The sequence below is a fragment of the Fukomys damarensis genome, unplaced genomic scaffold (genome assembly GCF_012274545.1).
Source record: "Fukomys damarensis isolate Sample0158 unplaced genomic scaffold, DMR_v1.0_HiC HiC_scaffold_12, whole genome shotgun sequence".
In the NCBI taxonomy this organism is placed as follows: Eukaryota; Metazoa; Chordata; class Mammalia; order Rodentia; family Bathyergidae; genus Fukomys; species Fukomys damarensis.
In genome coordinates, this window is record NW_022900924.1 from 12,609,332 (window position 1) to 12,617,202 (window position 7,871).

Below are 7,871 nucleotides of genomic sequence, written 5' to 3' on the forward strand. Positions count from 1 at the left end.
ATTTTTTTTTTTTTTTGCCAAGTTGTTCAGACAAGAGTGTTCCCTGCAAACTTGCTTAGACTATTAGAAATGGGGGGTGCAGTATAAATATCCCTGGGGAGGGGACTAAATATGTAAGTCAGGATCCACCCGTAATGGTAGAAAAAGAACAAATCTGTAGATGCACAGAAAATATGCGGTCTGATCAAAATATATGGTGAATGCTTCAGCTTTTAACATTTTCTTACAGTAGAAGAGATGTTGCCATTAATCTCCCTCAGAATACTCCCCATCACTTCTAACACATCCCTGGTTCTTGCCACTCTCTAAAGCAGGTCTGGAAGGCCTCGTTCCTGAATGTCCTTATGAGGTGTGATTAAAAAAACTGTAAATGCTGCTGCCCAGTCCCACCCATTGGGAAGATGGGCAGCTCAAAGCACTGTAGTGTGTCCTCGGCCCCCTTTATTCACTGGGTGTGGCACGGAGTGACATTGGGCTCTTCCCCAAAGTCAACGTGACCGTGAAAGGTGCACGTTGTGGATTGATTCAGGACATTGAGGCAGCCCACAACAGCGCAACTAAAGATGCTCACGAAAGAGATTCCCAGAGCTGCTTCTGAAAGTGATAAGGACCACGGGATAAGTGGCTTGGAAAGGAGAGGGCATATTATAAAGGGGATTAATGGCAATGTATGTTTTGCTATCCTCAGTTTTAAAGATTTAAACAGTCACTGTATTTTTCTGTCACACTTCACGTTCTGTGAGGCTACATAACCAGAGGTTACACCAGCTGCCCCTGGGCAGGCGAGAGGGGCTTCAGGTGGAATGAGGGGGCGTTCATGATTATATTCTCCCATGTTGTCTGGCTCTATGACTACTTGTGCACATAACAAGAGAAAACCAGGCATTTTTCTTGAAATTAAAAATGGGGGCCATCTAGGAGAGAATCCAAGAGTCCTAACTCCCAGGTGTCTGAGGAAAGAAGAGAGCCCCTGTTGCACCTGCTGCTGCGGCTTGGTTAAGGTCCAGATCAAGGTCACAGTTCCTACCTGGAAGGACCATGGAGGCTCACGTTTCTCCTTCTGCTCACCTGCCCCATCCATGTCGTGGGTGAAAAGTGGAAGCAGACCTTTTCCCAAGGCGTTTCCTGAATCTTTCCAGGCATGAACTTTGGATGTGAGTTGGCATCTGAGAAAGTACTTATGAACCAAGTGTGAGGGAACATTCCAGGGCAGAGCACTGGCTCCCCCGGCACGTGGAGTCGATGCTTCAAAAGTAGTTTTACATTGTTCAATTACTATGTGTTGCTAAGAAAGGAGCAAGAGGAAAAAAATAAAAAAAGAAAGAAAGCAAGGGAGATAGGCAGGGAGGAAGGGAGGGAGGGAGCAAGGAAAACAAGAAAAAGGCGGGGAAGAAGGAAAGAAAGAACACGAAGGAAGGAGGAGAAAGAAAGAAGGAGAAAGAAAGAAAAGGAAAAGAAAATAAAGAAAGGATGGGTGAACAGGACAAGGTGGTACATACCTAGAATCCTAGCACTCTGGGAGGCTGAGGCAGGAGGATTGCAAGTTTGAGCTCAGCCTGGACAATTTAGCAACTAGCAAGACCCCGTCTTTAAAAATTAAAAAAGAAAGAAAACTACATATGTACATGTATTAAGTGAAATAAATGATGCAGATCAGAGTATATAAAGTATTTCAGGTTCTCTTTTACTACATCCCTAAATCTACTTCTCTGGAATCAATAACAAGCAATGCAGACCTTGTTATGTTTCATTGCTTCTGAGTGTTGTGCACATGTTAATACTTTTAGTCTTCCTAATTCACCACTATGAAATTGGCACTATTCCTGTCTTCTTTTTCTAGCTAAGGAAACTGAGGACCAGAAAGGAAAAAAAAAAGATTTTGGATCATGCTTTTTGGTATTTGCTCTTTTTTCCTTTAAGAAGCAAAGCCATCATTCTTTCTCATCACATTTACATCTGTGTCTTTCTAATATGTGTGTAGTGTAATTTATCAATCCAGTCTTCCATTGATAAACAGATGGATTGTTTCTGAATTGCTGCTGTTATTACACATCATGCCGGAGGGGACATTCTTTTGTTATGGCAAATTTTTTATGAGGACACTTTTGTAGTACATAATGTCTGCCTTCATCTTAGGCAGTAGGTACATGTACTGTACTTAACATTCTTAATTCTTTCTACCGGAGGGGACATGTTTGAGCATACTTGTGGGTGATTAGTTCTGTGGCCAGATCCCTCCAGAAGGGTGTGCACAAGCCCACTCTTTGGCTGGAGGCCTGGCTGTATGGCATCCACAGAGTAGGGCACACACCTGCTATGCAAAGATTTTTCTGGGGCTCCTGTGTGACTGCAGATCCCCATCTGTACCATGGAGGAAATGGGTTCTAGAGTAGCAGCTCCAGAACTAGGGTTTGGATAAATGACCCCCAAATCCCCTAGTGTTACAGGCTTCATTCCCAGCCTGTGGTGTTACTGGAGAAGGTGGTGGAACCTTTAGGGGGCAGAGCCTAGTGAAAGTGGATAAAGGGACCCAGCCCCTCCCTCTTCCTCACTCCTTCCTGTCCTCCGTGAGGTGAGTGAGCAGCTCCGCTGTACCACAGCTGTGCTCCTGGCCTTGATCTGCTGCCTCACCACAGGGCCCAAAGAAATGAGAATAAAGTCTCCCAATGTGTGAGCCAAAAGAAACCTTTCTCTTTCTAAATTGATAATTGCAGGTATTTTGTTATAATAGTGGAAATCTAACTAATTTAGATTCATTGCTAGTTCAATGACACAGGTAGGAAAAGTGAAATCAGTTGCTGGACTCACCTAGCTTTGGAAGAAAATCCCATTCCTTTTGTGAATGCAGTCGACCACAGCTTTTTAAAAAACAAAAAACCAAAAAACAGCTTCTCCCATCTCTCTTGAAGCCTTTTTTTTTTTTTTTTATACCAGGGATCAAACTGAGGACCTTGCACTTGCCAAACAGGTGAAGGAACCACTGAGCTAAATCCCTAGCCCAAGCCATAGTTTTTCTTCATCATGTGTTCAGCTTATCTGCCACCACCTCGGTTCCTATGACTTTCTGATGCAGTTTCTCGCCCCTCACGGTTTTGTAAGTCATATTCATCACTTCCCTCCATCTTGCATGGCCCCTTAGTCTCAATGATCCCGCCTTATGTCCAAGTATGGACACAAATTAGAAATCCCCATGAAAATTCCACATTTTCACCAAAACTTCATTGGTGAATGGAGTCCCACACTGACTTCTGAGCTAGAGTATACCTTGGGACAATGGTCATTTCCCGTAGTGGTGTCTGCTTGCCATGTCTTCTCCAAAAGACTGGAAGCAAGTGGAGGGCTGGCACTTGGCCTTCTCTAGTAGGGAGAAGAATGTTCAGCACACAGCCAGCACACTGAATAGCAATTAGGATTAGCAGGTGCTCAATAAACATTCTTTTGCAGTACTGGGGATTAAGCCCAAGGCCTTCACACCTTGATTTACAACCCCAGTCCTTTTTTTTTTTTTTTTTTTGAGATATGGTCTCATTAAGTTGCTAAATTGCCCAGGCTGAGCTTAAACTTGTGATCCTCCTGCCTCATCCTTCCAGAATGCTGGGCTTATAGCCATGTGCTACCATGCCTGGCTACCGTCCCTCTTTATTTATTTACCTATTTATTTTTTGGTACCAGAGATTGAACTCAGGACCTCCTGGCACTGACCAGGCAGGTGCTGTTCTGCTGAGCTACTCTGCACCTGTCTTTAAGGCAGCATATTGTTACAGACTAATGCTGCAGGATTCTGCTGACCTTCACTCTAGATTTGCGGCTAGAAACCAAATAAGTGAGATTGTTTTAGGGGTTACAAAAGTTGACTTCATAAGCTGAATCAAGTGTGCTTATCAGTGGAGTTGACTGATGTTGCAGCTGTCTTTTGTCTCTTATCTCAGCAGGTCAGTAAGAAAAGCTTTGTAGTCACTGATTTGGATCCTTGTGACTGTCACCTAGTGTAGATAGTGGGGGACCATGTGCTCATGACTCATTTTTTCCATGCAGTCAGATTATTAGTCAGTGTCCAAGTAAGAGGCAGAGGGTAGCCCTAAGCTGAGTCACCAGAGGAGAGTTTAGTAAGGGTCCAAGGGTGATGACGTAGGCAGAGTTGAGGAAAGCAGTAAGGGACAGTGCCGCACTGCAGGGTTGGCCACAGAGGGGAGGTGGGAGGGAGGCTGTAGTGGTCTGGCGGGTGCTGCGGCCAATCTGGAACCAGCGGGGAGATAGCTGGGAAATAAATATCCAGGATCTTACTTACATTTGTTTTTCCTGTTGGCCAGGTCCAGCAGGAGGCCAGAGGCCGTGGAAGCTGGTGGTTCCGTTCTTACAGTCAACATCCGGGATACTTTCCAACCCGGAAGTAATATTGTGATCTCCCGCTTTCTCCTATGCTATTTAGTTTGTATTACTCCCACAGGGAGCTTCCAGTTTCACCTGTTTCAGACAAATGTGTGAAATGTTTTTTTAATCTCCCCTTCTAACTTGTAACCATACAATCCATTCTTTCAAAGTGTACAAGTCAGTGTTTTTTTTTTTAATTTTGTAATATATTCTGTATTTTAGTATATTTATTGTGCCATTATTACTTTTGGGACATTTTCGTGCTCCCAAAACAATCTCTGTACCCATTAACAGGCACTTCCCAGTTCTTCCCATTTCCTCATATGTAAGTAACTTCCAGTCATTCAACTTCCTGTCTTAAAGAACTGTCTTGTGGGCATTTCGTATGCAACAGAATAATATAATAATTGTCCTTTGGCGTCTGGCTTCTCTCACTTAGCATAATGTTTTCAAGGTTCGTCTGTCTTGTAGCAGGTATCAGTAATGTCTCATTCCAAATAATACGCCATTGCTTAGTCAGCCTATCCATTAACCATCTGGAACGTCAGGGTTGGTTCCACTTTTGGCTGATTATGATTAATAAATACTGCAGTGCGCATGCAAGTTTTTGTGGATGTAAGTTTTTGGCGCTCTTGGGTATGTGCTGTTTTTCCTGCTCTGCCCGAAGTGCACATCTTATTTCAGTTAGTTGTTCGGCACCCTTCAGTTCCCGGCAGGGACTTGGCTCTTTCTCTGAGAAGCTTTCTCTGGCTCCCATTTTCCCTTGCGAGCTGCCGTTCCCTTGGGCACCCATAGCCCACGTTTCCCCAGCTCACGCCTGCTTTTCCGGCCAGTTTGCATGATCGGTTTCTCCCTGTCTGCAGCTGTTGGCCCCAAGCCCTTTGAGGACAGGAATGAAGACACTAGCTGCATAGCACCTAAGATGGTACTTGGGGATGAACGCACATATGAGTGAGTGAGAAAACTAAAGGAGCAGACTGTCTGCGACTCTGCCTTGAATAGGAATATATGAAATGAATAGATGAAACGCTTTGTTCCTAAATTGGAGGAGCAAAAAGTCAATATAGCTCTAGATTCTTTCTTTTAAAAAAACCAAAACTCAGAAGATGCCAGTGTAAATACCCAAGTCTGAAACCCGAGGGGTGTGTGTGTGTGTGTGTGTGTGTGTGTTCACACACAAATGTCCATACAAGGAAGGCTGCTACTTCTAAGGGCTCGGGAGGAGCGCTAGCTTAGGTTTTGGGAAATGTTTCCAAAGTCAGAAAACCTAGCAGCTCCTGTCCCCTAACCCCAGGCTGTCTTCTCGGAGGCCAACAGCTCTGATGTCTCCCTAGCAGCTGTCCACACTCACCAAACTACACATCTTTATTTCTGCAGGTTGGCGAAACCCTGTGTCCTTGGAGAAAGCTGGTTCCCGTTTTCCTGAGGGGGAGCCCAGAGCTTGAAATGCCGCGGTTGGCACTTCGAGAAGGAACTGGAAGATAAAGACGGCACCTGGAGAGATAGTGGAAACACAGAACAGGACTGGGGAAGCCCTTGGGAAAGCCAGCTGCAGAAACAGACACCCCAATGCTATTTCCATATAGCTCTATATATACAACAAAAAGAGAAAATATGAATATTACGTATCAGTGCATGCCTTGTCGAGGACGTGGTCCCTTCCCTTTCTGCACCTTGCGATGTGAACTCTGATACTTTGTAATGTCTGGGGCACCAGAAGAGAGATGCCCGCTGCTGTGTACCTAGAAAATTTGCAAAGACTGGTGGGGAGTAGCCTCGGCACCTACCAATTGCCCAGGCATAGATGCTGGTGGAATTAAGAGGTAAAATTGCAAAAGGCAAGAGAGAACAAACGAGTGAGTGAGGACTTGGGGCCGACTCTTTAGGGGCATTCTGGGGTACGTCCATTTTGTGACATGTCCTAGCCTCTCTCTGTGTCCTCACTGAGATAGATTGCTAGATCCTATCATCACGGCCAGAGAAATGGGGATTTCCCCCTCCCTTCTCCCAGTCTGGTGTCTCTGGTGCTTCACTTTCAATTTTTCTGGTGCTAGTGTGTTTTTCCTGGCACTACCACGGTCCTCTGTTGACAGACCTGGAAGACCAGGGGGATGAGAGAGTTCTCTATTTTGCTGTTTCACTTTTTTTTTTTTTTTTTAAGGGATGATTCGCAAAAGTGCCACTTGAGAGTCTCCTCTCTTTCTCTGTGCAGGGGTGAAAGCCCAGAGGTGCTGGGAAGCAAACCCTGGAGTCTGGGAGGGACGAGGAGAGGGGCTGGCTGGTGAGGAGATGAAAAGCTGACCTTGAGTGCGGCGGATGGGCTGCTGTCTCCTCTGCTCCTGCAGAAGTATCCCGGGAGTCCAGCCCATGGCCTCCTTCTGCTCCCCAAGGGGATTTCAGGACTTAGGTTTTATGGGTTAAAGAGCCAAGAAATGGCTACTTTCCGTTGGAGGGTGATTTATAAGAAAGGGACATTGGGAGAGGGAGCGGGTCATTCAGATACTATGTACCCACACCTCACTGACTGTCAGAGGGCTGACCCCCTTCCCCATAAGCTACTATTTTCAGAAGTTTCTAGAAGGGCTAAAAAGAAGATGTGTGCTGGACTGAGACTTGGCTGCAAAGGCTCTGTAGGGAGCCACGGCTATTTTTTGCTTTCGTTTTTAAAAATTGAAGGAAAGCAGGTATTATTTCTCTGGGTGGGCAGAGTGTCACATGGCAACTGCCATTTTCAAAGCTGAGACAAGGTGTGGGGCTGCAGGCTCAGAGTCCATCTACAAGGCTGACTTTGCAAGTCACCAGCTAGTGCCTAGGGACAGGGCCCGCTGGGCTGGGGAGCAGACACCCCTCGTTTAAGAAGCCAGCGGCAGAAGCAGGGGTTGTTACAGTACAGGGGGCTGAAAGGGGAGTGATCTTTCGCTGAAAACCACCAGGTCCCCAAGTCTGTACAACCTGTCAGGGTTGGGGCAAGCTGAGAGGTGGATTTCTTTCTTCTGTTTTTCTAATCCATGCCTTATGTTTACCGAAAGAGTCCTTTCAGAAAAAAAGGAAAAAAGGAGAGGGGAAAAAAAAAAAAAAAGAGTCCTTTCGAGAAAAAATGCAACCCAGAACTGTTGAAAGAGAGGGGACCCCCCCCAACCCCGCCCTGGACTTCATACCCCTCCTGAGCTGAACTCAGCAAAACAAAAAGGAAAGCTGGTTTCTTAGGAAAGCTTTTGCCCATCACTAGAGCCTTCCCGCAGGTGTGCAGGGACCAGTGAGCAGGTAAGGGCTGAGGAGGGGAGGAGATGAGCACCCACTGAGTCAGGGACTTATGGAGGACAGACTCACTGCAGTGGTCTCTGCTTGTGTTTTTGTCCTTTTCCTAGCTAGTGACAAAAGTCCTACCGATCGTTTTCTGGGGACAGGGTTCCCATTACTACAGTTGTGTGCACTTACAATTCTCTGCCTCTTGAAGGCTGTACCTTTAAGATTGAGTGGGGACGTGCTGGCCCCTGGAG

General features: G+C 45.9%; 1 long non-coding RNA gene across 2 annotated transcripts in view; it reads left to right on the forward strand.

Annotated features, from left to right (window-relative positions):
* The window catches only part of LOC104848237, a 15,345-nt gene extending 7,919 nt beyond the window's left edge, over positions 1–7,426 (forward strand). For both annotated transcript variants that reach the window (XR_776355.1, XR_776356.2), the window contains exon 2: positions 5,749–7,426. This is a non-coding gene — a long non-coding RNA (uncharacterized LOC104848237). The remainder of the gene's footprint in view (positions 1–5,748) is intronic.
* Positions 7,427–7,871: the final 445 nt, after the last annotated feature.